We start from the raw sequence: 14,717 nt of genomic DNA on the forward strand, positions 1-14,717 counted from the left end.
GTCAATGAATATATGTTGATAGATTGAATGTCCCCTTGTATCATGTCACTCCTTTGCTCAAAAAACTGTCAAGGCTACCAACTGCAGTTAGTCAGTTAATTGACATTTATTAAGTACCTACTATGAGCTAGGGAGGCACTATGCTACGCACTGCATCAAGCCACATCTTGGCTTCTATGGTCTCTCACTGGCCTGTCTGCCACAGGTTAGTAGTTTAGATGTCAGAAGTCATATAGGTTATGGGATTTAGATTTAGTCCAACATTTTATAGACGAGGACCTTGAGGCCCAGAAAGAGAGAGAGAGAGAGAGAGAGAGAGAGAAAGTAACATACCCAAGGTCGTTCAGGTAGTGAGTAGCAGAGTTATACAACTTTCTCTCTAACTCCTATTCATCAAAAACATCGATTCCAATAAGTCTAGTTTCGTCAGTGTTTCCAAATATGTCGTGCTCATTCTTACTTCTTTCAACAGACACAGTTCTGCTATTTGTAGAATCACTAACTGATTCCTCTTCATCAATTCAAATCCTATATTTGTGTTTAGACCCAACTAAAGCCCTACCTTTGTCCACAACTATCTGAACTCACAGAAATCTTTCCTTTCTCTCGATTACTCTATCATTTATATTCTGCACAATGCCATCTAGCGTCTGCTAATACTTTAGTGGGTATTGTTCGCTAGCTGTTGGGTTGTCTTGTATCCTCAATGAGACTCTAAGTCATTGTGCTGAGCATTTATTTGCTTGTGATTCTTGTGGTACTCTGATTCTACATGAAATTTTACAAGTCCAGTTTTGCAAATCATGTTAATTTTGACCAATACACACAAGCAATCAGGAAACTTCATTTGACCAGAATAAATAAATAGAAATTGCCTAATTTAGTTTTCTAAAAAAACATTTAAGTGCTATCTGGTTTATGGGTGGGTACTGATATTGATGGGCAGGAAGGTGGTACATAGATAGAGCACCAGGCCTGGAGTCAGGAAGACTCATCTTCTTGAGTTCGAATCGGGCTTCAGACACTTACTAGCTATGTGACCCTGAGCAAGCTGTTAACCCTGTTTGCCTCAGTTTCCTCATCTGTAAAATGAACTGGAGAAGGAAATGGTGAACCACTCCAGTGTCTTTGTCAAGAAAACCCCAAATGGGGTCATGAAGAGATGGACGTGATTGAAACGACTGAACCAACAAAACGATATTAAGTATACTCTTTCTCTTTCAGGAGTTTTTCTAGGTGATTAAGTTATATTATGACAATCTAGAATACTGTGAGCTGAATGATTGTGCAGTAAAGCAGGTTTAAAACCAGTTGAATAACGAGACTCAAAGATCTGTGATTAAGAGATTCATGTCAACTGGAGGGAGGTCTCCAATGTAGTGCCAAAGGGTTCTGCCATTGGGGATATTCCAAAAAGTATTTTTATTGGTGGCTTAGATAAAGGGATATTTGGCATGTTTATCACATTTGTAGTTGATGATGAGCTGACAGAGATGTTGAATGTCAAGACTGAGATCTAAAATGTTCTTAAATTGTAAAGATATGCTAAATTAGTAAGATATAATTTAATAGGAATAAATGTAAAGTTTTACATTTTCATTCAAGAAAGTCAACCTCCCAGGTATAAGTAGGAGAAAAAATGACTACCTAACACTTACTATTAAAATGATAATAATAATAGTTGGCATTCATTAAGTACCTAGTATGTACAGTCACTGTGCTAAGTGCTTTACAAATATTATCTCATTTTCATCTTTGTAACAACCCTGGGAGGTAGGTACTTTTATGGCAAAACAGAGGTTAAGTGACTTGCCCAAGTTTACACAGTTAGTGTCTGAGGCCAGAGGCCCAGTGCTCTATCCATTGCACCACCTAGCAGCCCCTTTAAAAAAAGAAATGGGGATTTTTTTTGGGGGGGGGGAATAAGTCAACAGCAAGAAAAGTTGATTCAATCATTGACTGCTTTAACAAAAGCAAAGTGTCTATACCAAGGGAGGTGATCGACCTTCTGTTCTCTGCCCTAGTATGACTCAAGTCAAGACAAGTACTTACTATGTGCCAAGCACTATGCTAAGAGCTGAAGATATTTTCTTTTTTTTTCTTTGTTCTTTTGGCTAGGCAATGGGGTTAAGTGACTTGCCCAAGGTCACACAGCTAGTAAGTGTTATGTGTCTGAGGCCAGATTTGAACTCAGGCCCTCCTGAATCCAGGGCTGGTGCTCTATACTGTGCCCCCTCGCTGCTCCGAGATATTTTCAAAAAGGCAATATTATGTTCAGTTCTATGCACTAGGTTTTAGGAAAGACCCCGACAAGTTAAAAAATATCTGAAGAAGAACAACCAGTGTGGTGGGAGACTTGAAATCAGGTCATGGGAGGCAGGTTTGGTATAGTGGAAGACTTAAGGGAATTTGAGAGCTGTGTTTAGACTTTCATGTGAAAGAAGAGTTACATTTGGTCTCCCTGGTTCCAAAGGAAAGAACTAGGACTGATGGGGAAAAGTTACAAAGGGGCAGACTTTAGTTTGATATGAGAGGAAAAAAAAAACACAACCTTCCAATAAATCAGAAATGTCCAAAAGGAGAATAGCTTTTCTTGAAAGTTGAGCTCCCCACCTCTGGAAATCTTTCAGATGGAGACTGGATGAGTACTAGGTCTGGGGTGTTACAGAATGTGTTTCATGCTTTGGGTATGAAATGGATTAGATAACTTCTGAGATCTCTTCTGACTTTAAGATTCTCTAGTTCTATGAAAGGAATTTTATTTGGAAGAGGCTGTAGTTACTCAGAAACAGCCAAATGCTGATTACACATGGTAACAGGTAACATGAAGAAAAGATGGTCTCTGAACCCCACCGGAAGTTATAATTTCAATTCCTTCCCCCTTCTAATATTTTACTAGAGCTGGCATGGAATTATTGTGTCCTGGGTTTAAAGGAGGAAGTACCATGCCAATAAAACTGCAGGTCCTGCAAAATATTAAAGTCTAATATTCATTCTATTGTATCAACTGTAGCTATGCTTTCAGACAATGAATCTGAAAACGTTTATCACAGACTTAGATAAAGGCATACATAGCATACCCACCAAGTTGGAAGATAGCATAAAACTGAGAAGCATGGTTAACATATGGGGTAACCGATTCAGGACCCAAAAATAGATCTCACACAGGCTAGAACCTTACAGAGTAAATGTAACACCTTACGCTTGAGTTTAAAAAAAATCAGCTTCCCAACTATAAATATGTAGATGGCAAGGCTAGATATCAGTTCATCTGAAAAATATCTGGGGTCTTTAGAGGGTGGCGAGCTCAGATGGCAGCCAAAAAAAGCAAAGTCATTAAGTAAAGCAAATACGGTATCCAAAACAATGGTGATAGTCCCAATGTATCCTACCCTGTTCAAATTGCATTGGAGCAATATGATCAGTACTAGGTAACATATTTCAGGGAGGACTCTCATAAGCAGGAAAGCATTATTAAAAAAAAAAGAGGGCAACCATTACAGAGCAGGAACTTGAGAACATGCCACGTAATACTCAGTAAAAGGAATTGGAGTTATTTTGCCTAGAGAGAAAAAAAAAAGACTTCTGAAGGACGTGATAATTGTCTTTAGGCAATTGAAGGGCTGTCATATGAAAGAGGGATTGGACTCGAACAATGGATGGAAATAGCAGAGAGGCAAACTTTGGCTCAAGGTAAAGAACTAAATTCCTGACAAATACCGTGAGACAAAAATGGAATGGGCTGCCTTAGGAAGTGGCGGAGTTCCCCCTTAAAGCAAAAGCAGGATGGCCAATTCTTAGTGATGCCATAGAGAAGAATTTCAATAAGGTATGGGCTGGACCAGATTGCCTCTGAGGTTTCTTTCAACTCTGAGATTCTGTGATTCTGAAATCAGAATTTATTCTTGCCCATATCCTCTTCTCACAGATCCTCAGAATCATCATCACTCTCCCCAGGGCTTGAATAGCAAATCAAAGCCAGCTTATAAGCAGTGAGCACTGCAGAATTCATGTTTAGTTCTTGTGAAGGAGGGAGGCTTTGTTTAATTCTGCCTTGTGCAACAGCAAAATGGCTAGTCAGGTTTTGGTCCCAGAATCCCAGAATTTCCCAGAATCCCAGAAACAGTATGTGCCAGTGAATAAGTATCTACAAAGCAGAAATGACCTGGTATAATTTTCTGATGCTTGCAAGAGTCTTCAGGGGAAAATGCCTACCCTGTTTTGACTTTTTGAATGATAAAGCTCATTTCACTTTTTCTTCAAAAAGAAAATGAAGAAAATACTAAAAGAAAATCACTAAAATGCCCACTGAGTTATCTTTAAAAATAAAAAAAACCCCTTTCTTTATAGAGGGTCAACAATGAGACAACTACCAAAGTGCCCAGGAGTGACAGAGGGTATCAGACTGGCAGGAGTTGAGAAGGAGGGGGTACCAAGTTTTTACAGTTGCCAAAAGCTGCTAGGAAGGTCCTCTGAGGCCCTACAGCTGTTAGGAGCTGAAACATACTCCAACATCTGTTTTCAGTAGCCCACTGAAATTGAAGATAGAAGATCCCATCATCTACAAGTAAGAGTGGCCCTAAGCAAAAAGTGAATAGGCCTCTTGGGGCCTCAGAGGTAGTTCTAGAATCACCCCAGGGCCTGGAGAAGCAATCAGACACCAAGCATCTGGAGTGTGGTTCAGGTCTTGCTTTCAGCAACCCACTGGGATTGCTGATAGAGGACATCACCAGTAAAGGCTGAAACCATGCAAAATTGTAAATTAGGTAATTTACCCTCACAGGCTTCTCTTCCTTAATTTTGGTGTTTTCCTTTTCATTTTCCCTTATTGCCCTCAGATGCTGACACCAAGCTGTCCAGAATCACCAAATATACTACCTGATTAGACTTGCCCCCCTTAGAGAGTACTCATGTTCCAAGCCATTCTAAGCCCTTGCATTTCCCTGACACCACCTTCCAACCCTGAACATTATTTCTCTAGTGTCCCATTTACTTAGGACTCCTCTCTCTGCTGCTAAAGATAATGTGGTGCTGGTGGGCTGTCTAAATGGGTTAGTCCTCCTAGGTGATGCATTTGCATTTTGAACAAAACTCTCTAAGGCACAATGCCTTAACCCCAAGAATAACAAAATTTGTGAGAATTTCAAGGCCTGTGGCAAGCCAGCGATAGAGAGACTTTTTGGTTCCCATGGCCAATTTGGAGAATTTTGTTCTTGCTGTTATCCTCAGGATTATCCTGGGAAAGACTGCAGAAAGATTTCCTTCCCTGGAAGGAAAGGGTTTCCTTCCATTGTTTTTGGCCACTAGAAAACAGGAGTAATGAGTATTGCCTCCATATTTGTGACTCCTCTAGGATCAAAGAAGCTGAAAGGCAGCATCCTTCCGGTGGGGCTAGCCCCTAAGACAAAGGTCCTTAACCTGGGATCCACAGATTTTAGGAGGTCCATGAACTTGGATGTGAAAAAAAGATGACATCTTTATTTTCATTAATCTCTAACTGAAATTGACATCTCCTTCAATCATGAATTCAGGCAACAAAACACAGCACTATTAAGAAGTAGCAAGACTTCATCACCAATTGGAATTACAAATATTTTCATATTATATTGCAGTTGTTGTAGATATCTTGAAATATCATTTATGCCCAGTACTACTTCAGTAGTTATTAGACCTACCACCAGATCACATATGATCTCAGCCTTCCTTTCTACAGACTACGGTCTTCAATATAACTGATCTCCTTTTTAAACCTATGTATTTGATTTTATGCATTTAAATAAATTATTTTGAGAAGAGATCCTAAGGCTTCAACAGACTGCCAAAGAGTCCATGGCAGAAAAAAGGTTAATAACACCTGCTCCAGAACCTTCATAAGTTCTACAAGGTCTCTGCTTTTAAAAGTTAAAATTACATTGCACTTCCCATCAAAATCCTAGGAGATAGGTTTAACACATAGGAAAAAAGTGGATGGTTGCTTGGCTTGACTTCTAACTTGTTACCTCCCATCACTGCCCTGGGGTAATTCGATGACATGACTTTTCTGAAGTGCTTTTTCTCTGCCCTCCTGAGACAACCTAACCTGATTTAATCAATAGCAGCATTGCCCAATCAAAAGGGCAGATTTTTCATTTGCAATCTAATGCTTTGCTGGTCTGTGGCATTCAAGCAATGTAGGAATGACCAAATTATCCTTGTTATAATGCCATGCTCAATAAATGCTTGATGAAGAGTGTGATGCATGTGGTTTAAATGCTCAAAAATTGCACTCAATAGTCTGTAGAAGTTGTTGGACTTGTGTACTTAAGCAAGAATGACTTTTAAACCCTACTTTGAACTTGGATCAGTAAACCTACTCCTCTCTTTACCCTTCGACTCAGTTTAAAGAGGAGCAAGATGTGAAAAATGAGAAGCAATTTTGTTTGTATAAAGAATAAGAATATTAGAGCCCAAAGGGAACTTTATAGATCCTATTATCCAATTTTCATTTTTATATTAGATGATATTAGGATAGATAGGTTATGGTGACTTGCCCAAGGACATATATCTAATTAGTTTGGTACCACCAGGACTAAAACGTAGGTTTCATGATTCCTAGTTATGACCTCTTCAGTACATAGCAGCTTTATTTAACAGTAAACCTTCAATAAGGTATGATATTTAGTTCTCCTCTTAGTAGGGTATTTTAGTATTCATCAGTGTTGACCATTGAAGCTCAAAATTTGGGGCATTTTTGTCAATTAGGAATGAATCTTGGCTATAAGAATTTTCCCACAACTTCTCTAGGCTCTGGGATTGATTCTGAAATCATTGAAGTGGTTCCAAGATTGTGGGTTTGGGCCAGAAAGCTTCTAGAATATCCATTCCATTTTGAAGAAATCTTGGGACGGGTACTACAGGTCTGAACTAACCCCAAAAAGATAGGATGATCTCTAGCATACAGGTCCCTGTTACAGATTCCAAGTAGATCAAAGACCTTCTTGGAAGGTCTCACTCAAATTTGCCTTCCAGGGACTCCTTACCCCTCCTCCTCTGAGACAAATGACAACTTAAACTCAAAGCTGATAACCCAGCAAAAACTCATACGGTCACCAAAGCTAGTTTTACATTTCTCTAATCACAACCGTGCCATCCTAATCCTAAATCCTCCTCTATACTCTCATTACATTTGCCTCTTCATCTGAAGGTCTGCTGTGGCTTCACTAGGCCTGAAAGCAGGTCTTAGAGCTCCTGAAAGTTTCAAATTCCTGCCAATTTATTTAAGGGTAGCCCTGCCAACTAGAAAGAGCTGGAAAAAGACTCAGAAGCAAGTAATCTACCAAAAAGTGCAAGATAGGTCAGATCTGAAATCTAGAATGTAATAATGAACTTGGAATAAAAAATTTATGCTAATTCTAACAGGGTCTCCCCCTAACCCTTTGGCTTAAATGTCAGACAGCACTCCTACAACTCAAAAGTTGATCAATAACATCAGTGGAAAAATATACTGCCTCAAGTCTGACTTATGGAACACATTAGTATAAATATAAAGCCTGAAAAGCCATCCAATATAATCTTGTTTCTTCATGAACAAGTCCCATGTAAGCAATTATAAGCAAGAAGCAAGGAAACAACCATTTATTAGGTGCCTACTATGTGCCAGGCATTGTGCTAAGTACTTTACAAATATTATCTCAATAAAAATACGGTTTGTTAATTTAGTTGGTTAGACCTAGGCAAGTGATTGGCTTAGTAGGTGACACACAGTATGACGATGACAATTGTTCCCTAAGATGAATTAGCTTTGTATGGAAATAGTGACTATATGCTTAGCCCATGACCAGGCATCTCTCAAGTGTCTATCATTCAGCACCGGGGAAAGTGGGTATGGGTGGCACAAGGGGATCACCATACTTTTCTCTCCTCTGTCAGAGAAATAACTGGTGAGTAGGTAGCATTATTCTCATATTCAAACACATATGGTAGAGAACCATTCTCAAAAACTAAGAATCAACGCAGTTGAAGTTAAATGGTGAAGCAACACACCCAAGAGGTAGGTAGGAAATACAAGGGCATAGTTCCTTCATTACAGTAGGTACAACAGGAACATTTGCTCAATTGAACTGAAAATAACCAATGGAAAATAATGAAACCCCTGAAATGATCACAGGTCAAAGAATCAAAGAATCCTGAAGAGTCAGCTGGTCATATATAATGTTAATAAAACAGAGAGAACAGTTACTTAAAAAAAAGTACTGAATCTCTATGTGCTACTTAAATAATTGGGGTTTGGGGGAGCTCTAAGGGATCAGCATGTGTATCTCCTGGCAAAAGTGGAAAGACTGTACCAGGCTATCATAGAGCAGTCACTGAAATCCCTTATGTTTTAGTTTAAACTCATTTTATCTTATCCCATCCTTGGTAGTGATAACTTATCCATCTTTGGTAGACAAGAGAACATCACTTAATCATTATTTACAATGCTGTAGCTTCATATATTTGAATAATAGAATCAAAAGAATGACCTTCAATCTGCATAGGAGTTTACTAATTTACCTTCTAGGTTTCTAGTTAGTATTATTGTGTTGTTAAGACCCTGGTTTTCCAAATTGATAATCCATCTTCTCCATAAAACTCTGTAAGAAAAATCTATGCCCAGTTGGTGAATTCACGGACTCAGTATTCTACCTTATGTTGAACATAATGGAATTTACAAGGTACCTAATGGTTTCTAAATATTGATATGTCTATGGATCATGTTCACTTGAGGGAGGGTATAAGTAGGATTCTTTTCCTCCTTTAGTCAAACAGCTGACTCATATTCAACCAGTGGTTCACAGGAACACCTAGACTTTCTTTCCAAATTCACACAAAGCCAACCACTCTTGAATTCATGCCAATGTTCCCTAATTTTAAGCAGACCTGATGGAAAAGTACAGATCTACCCAGCTGATCAATTAGAGGGTGATTATTTGATTTACATTAAAATTCACCATAGGATTCCTTTATAGATTGAGCTCTTTAGCACATTTTAAATGATTTATAATTACAAAAACTCATTGTACATGTGACTTTTCAAGGAATGTGCCTATTAAATAAAGTAACAGTCACCTGTATTAATGATGTCTCTTCTTTTGAGTTGTTCTGCTTTGCACTTGGCTACTATTAAATTTTCTTCGGCTGGTCTCTCACCATTTCTTTGATTTATTAAGAGCATTTAAAATTCTAAGGGTATCCTTCAAAATATAGCCAACTCTGATTCATCAACTGGGTAATATCTAAAAACATAGCAAACACGCTTTCCTTCCTTTCTGTCTCCACTCCATACTCCTTATGCTGCCTTTACAAGGCTCACTTTTATCTTCTTGGCAGAGAAAGAGACCTGTAGAGTGTCTGTAATGGGACCAATACACCTAGTCACACCTCTATGAGCATAATAATATTTTACACTCTCAGAACTGGGTAGGATAATTTGCATTATCTAGCCTCCTGACCCAATTGGAATCCAGAAATTAACTCATTTACATAGATTATCTATTGAGACACATCCCTAAAAGTAAAAATGAATGAATCAATTAAGATCTAGTTGTGTTCAAGTACTTTGACTTTATTCATCTCCTTGCTCTTGGGGAAAAAGGAAATTCATCTGTGAATATAGTACCTAAATATGATCAATATGACCCAGCTTGAATGACTAGAAAGCATTTATTTGTGAGTAAATACACTAATGAGGGCTTTTTCTGCACCCAGTGGGGAGGCCTTCAGTATATGCAGCCTGGTATATAGTAGCTGCTTAATAAATGCTTATTAATTGACTGAACAAAAGTTGTGCTTTCCTTTTCTGACCATTTCTTTTAAACAGTTATCTTATCCACCATTTCCCAGACTGACACCTATCCCATTGCCTCAAAGTTTTGTTGAGCAAGTTTTGATTTCATTGATTGTTATAGAAACTATTGTCCATCACTGTCTATATTTTTATATAAAGAGGTGTTTTAATTTGGTGTCTACAACTTTGGCTTTTGATATGTTGATAACCATATTTCAATATAATTTTTTCCTTTCTAATTCTATGCATTTAAGAACATTATTTAGAGAAAAGATTTATAGTTTTCACCAAACCACAAAAGAGGTCCATAACACAAAAAAAGTTAAGAATTTCTTTTATGATATAGCTATCGTTTGCTAGTGAAGATGTCCTAATTGCACATATGTGTCTAAGCAACCTCCTCTAATGCCCCGTTAAGGCATGGAGAACACTTAAGGTTCCCATAGACAAAGCCGGTGGAGTAGAGGCTTGGAGAGATTAGAAACAAGGTGGAAAGACTTCAGGTCCAGTGAGGAGACACACTATACTGTCTATGCTATCCATAGACCAGCTGAAAGAGATGTGACCATCACTAGATCACCTCCAGAGTCATGAATTTTTTAGTCATGCCCATTTAAAGACAGTCTACCAAGACTTGCACTGTTGGAAGAAACACCTCCACTGACTGAAATCATGGATTGTCTGATGTACTGAAGCATGAATCCATTCCAATGGGCTGTGCCAACAGCAACAAAAACCATAGTAGTGTAGGGAAATGAAAAGGAAGTTGGGTTTGAAAGAGACCTGAGTTTGAATCCTGCCTTTGCTACTTACTGCCTATGTGAACATAAACAAGTCACAGGACTTTGAGCCTGCAGTCAAGAAGATTTGATTTTATATCCATTCTTAGACATTTACTAGCTGTGTGACTTTGAGCAGGTTACTTAACTTCTGTTTGCCTCAGTTTCTGCAACTGTAAAAGGGGCATAATAACAGCACCTGGCTAGGTGGCTCAGTGGATAGAACCATGGGCCTTGAGTTAGGAAGACCTGAATTCAAATCTGTCCTCAGATACTTATTAGCTGTGTGATTCTGGGCAAGTCAAAACCTCTGTTTACCTTAGTTTTCCTCAATTATAAAATGAGGATAATAATAGCTCCTTCCTTTCAGGTTTGTTATAAGGATCAGATGAGATAATGATTGTAAAGTGGCTGGCAAATAGTAAGTGCTATATGTTAGCCATCTTCGTCGTCGTCATCATCATCATCATCATCATCATCATCATCATCATCATCATCATCATCATCATCATTATTATTGTTCCAGGGTTGTTGTGAAGATCAAATGAAATAATATTTGTAAAGCACTGACCACTGTGCCTGGCACATAGTAGGTGCTATATAATTGTAGCTATGATGCTGTTGGTACTGTTGACCTTTATTGGCTTCCCTTTTAACTAAAAAATGAGAGGGTTGGTCTAGATAAGGGATTCTTAATCTAGAATCCATTAATTTCTAAAAAAATTCATGACCACATTTCAATATAATTGGTTTTCTTTGTAATTCTATGTATTTTATGAATTTAAGAACATTATTCTGAGGAGGGGTCCATAGGCTCCACCAAATGGCCAAAGGGGTCCAGGACACAAAGAGATTAAGAACCCTTGGCTGAAATGCTCTCTATGGACCCTTCCAGTTATACATCCTATAATACTAAAATGCCTTCCAAATAGCTCAGGCATATTTCTTAATTAATTAGTCTTATACTGCTGGCTTGTTTACCTTTTTTGAAGCTCAGTTTTACCAGTTTACCAGTTTTGCAAAACTGGGGTAATGGTATCTTCCTTATAGGACTGAAGAGAGGATCAAATTGAGATAGTATATGTAAAGGCATTTGTAAACTTAAAAGTGCTAAATCAATGTCATCTATTATTAAGATTATCAACAGCATGAATTTAGAGTTAAATGTGAAATTATATATTCAGACAATTAATTTCATGAAAGGTTTTAGTATTTCTTATTTACTGTATTGGCCAGTCTTTTATACATAAATTTCCATATACCTGTTTAGGTCAGAAATATCTTCAACCTTAAAATGCCCACTTTCAGTGAGATCTTATAAAAATTAGCTAATAAAAATTAATGGGAAGCACTCCATAAAATGCTGTAGAAATGCTAGATAATAACTTGTTAAAAAGGAAATTAGTGCTCAGAAATATGCAGAATATAAAATTGGGTACTATCAATTTTTCTAGATGCCAAATCAAATCCTAAGTGACAAAAAGAAAAAGGACCCTACCTAGAGTGTGCTATATAAAACAATACCATTCTCTATGCTGGGGAAAAAAAAAATTAGGACTTGAGCCCTTTGAGTTAGAAGTAGGGAATTAACAGAAGCTTCAAAGATATCAAACTTGAGGAACATTTGTAGAATAATCCCATCATTTCCATAATAGAAGGAACATTGACATTGGAGAGAGAAGTTTATTCTACAAGGGGTCCTATACCATGGGTCAAGTAAACATAAAGACATTATGCTAGAGAAAGAGACTCAAAAACTGAGCCTCATTAAAAAAAATGAAACAGGCGGTGGGGCATGATGAGAAGGGGGCCATCCTTGGTGTCGGGAAGATATAGGTTCAAGTCTTGCATTTGACAAATACTAGCTGTTTGATCGTGGGGCAAGTCATATAACCTCTTCACGTATGGTGAATTTTCCAAGGCAATTTTCCAAGACTTGTTGAACTCAACCAGTGGAAAGAAGTTTACACAATGGGAGTTCCCTTTTCTGAAAAATGACAGGCTCAGATTTGAGGGTTGAGGTGGAGAAAGAAAACTAAATCTAATCCTGACTCCAATCTCTGATTCAACACAGAAATTAATCCTGATTAAAGGCTAACAATCCTGCCTCACATACCTAATGTATTGTGGAAGGTTATATATTTAACACTCCCTCTCATCAAGGACAGTTCATGCCTAAGAAGTGCAGTTAAAGGAACTGGAGAATGTTTAGCCTGGAGAAGAGATTTAATGTAGAACATTACAGTGGTATTCAAACATTTTAAAGGTTGTTACATGGGAGAAGGATTAGATTTGTTCTGTTTGGTCCTTCAAGCCAGAATGAGGACAAAGAGGCCATCTTAAGCTTGACACATAATAAAATCTACTAACAATTACAGCCATCTCAGAATGGAATAGGTTGCCTCAGGAGGTGGTGGGTTCCCCTCACCTGACGTCTTCAAGCAAGTTCTGGCTGACCACTTGTTGGGCACTTTGTAGAAGAGATTCTTTTGAAGCTGTGCATTGAACTAGATGGCCACTGAGGTCTCTTCCAACTGGGAAATTCTGTTACTTTGTGAAATATCCTGGAATCACTGGGGTCTTTCTTTGTCTAGAGGGGAATATATTTTTCGTGAGGTGGGAAATTTGGTGGATATGGAAGTACGAGAAATGAGAGAGTAAGGATAGGTTTTACATAGCTGTTATAGTGGCTAAAGTGTTGGAAGACTTGAGTTCGAATTTTACCTCAGATACTAATTCTATGATCCTGGGCATGTCACTTAACCTCTTTTGGCCTCAGATTCCTTATTTGTAAAAGATATTAACACTTTCCTCCTGGGGTTATTGTGAGGATCAAATGAGATAATATATATAAAGTATTTTGAGAACCTTACTAATTAACCAATTAATGAAAACCTAAATGTTAGATGATGATAATGATGATGATGACATTTGGTGACCAATCTCTAGAATTAGAATCATTCTGACTTTCATAGATAACAGTAACTCACAGTCCGACAAATTTTCAGCTCACTTCTAACCGTGCTATTATGTAAATGATTCACCAATTTTCTCAAAACTTATAGTTAGAAAATGTCCAGAGCCATTGGGTTTCTGTGCATGTTGACCCAACCTTAATGTCAGATGGAGTAAGATACCTTGCAGAAAACTACCCGGAGCGGGTGTTGCTAATTACCATAGTTGTTAATTATGGTAGAATCCGACACATAGCTGGATTGGGGAAGTCATTTTGATTAATATTGCTCTAGTCCTTGTGTAGTTCTACTTGGGCAACTAGTTGGCATAGTGGATAGAGTGCTGGGATTGGAGTCAGGAAGACTCACCTTCCTGAGTTCAAATCTGACCTCAGACACTTACTAGGCGTGTGACCTTGGGCAAGTCACTTAACCCTGTTTGCCTCAGTTTCTTCATCTTTAAAATAAGCTGGAGAAGGAAATGGCAAATCACTCCAGTATCTCTGCCAAGGAAACCCAAAATGGGGTCATGAAGAGTTGAATACAACTGAAGAATAACAGAGTTCTACTTGGAGAAAAAATTTAGTTCTTCAGTTGGCTGAGGTTCTTTTCTACCAGTCTAAGTTGTTCTTTTGTTATCTATTACATTGCTAAAGAATCTTTCTGAAATATACACAAGCACATGTTAACTTGATGGGACCTGTTTAGAGATTCCCGAAATTAACTTGTATAATGGAAAACTCTTCTTTCAGCTCTCTGAGTAAGAAGATATATCAATGAAACAGTAAAATAAAGTTCTCTGTCTCCCTGCCAATCTAAACAGGAGGAAGTCTCTGACATGAAAAAGAACTTAATGAGATGGTTTTGTGCTACATTTTAAAAATCAACAAATGGGAAAACTTCCACCAGCTGGAAAATTCAGGAATATATTGCTCTACTATATACTGAAGACAGCCAGTGAGATATGCTGAATTGTGAACAGCTCTCTTAATAAACTTAGAAATTAATTTTGCATCAAGCAACAATCCATACGTATCTTTTTATATCACTGTCTCAATAACAAAAGTCATCTTGGGAAGACAGAAATCAGCAAAGACATGTCTCCGAGAAAGACAGGCTGAACTTTCATCACAATGGAAAGTGTTTTGTACTAACCACATTCTGGAAAGCATTAGCACA

At 37.9% G+C, this 14,717-nt stretch overlaps 1 protein-coding gene across 1 annotated transcript in view; it reads right to left on the reverse strand.

The window, feature by feature from the left end:
* Window positions 1–14,717, reverse strand: part of PTPRN2 (protein tyrosine phosphatase, receptor type N2) — a 1,506,109-nt gene that overhangs the window by 131,415 nt on the left and 1,359,977 nt on the right. The gene's annotated exons all lie outside the window — the stretch shown is intronic.

This window comes from Vombatus ursinus, unplaced genomic scaffold (assembly GCF_900497805.2).
Source record: "Vombatus ursinus unplaced genomic scaffold, bare-nosed wombat genome assembly UNPS02014852.1, whole genome shotgun sequence".
Classification (NCBI taxonomy): Eukaryota; Metazoa; Chordata; class Mammalia; order Diprotodontia; family Vombatidae; genus Vombatus; species Vombatus ursinus.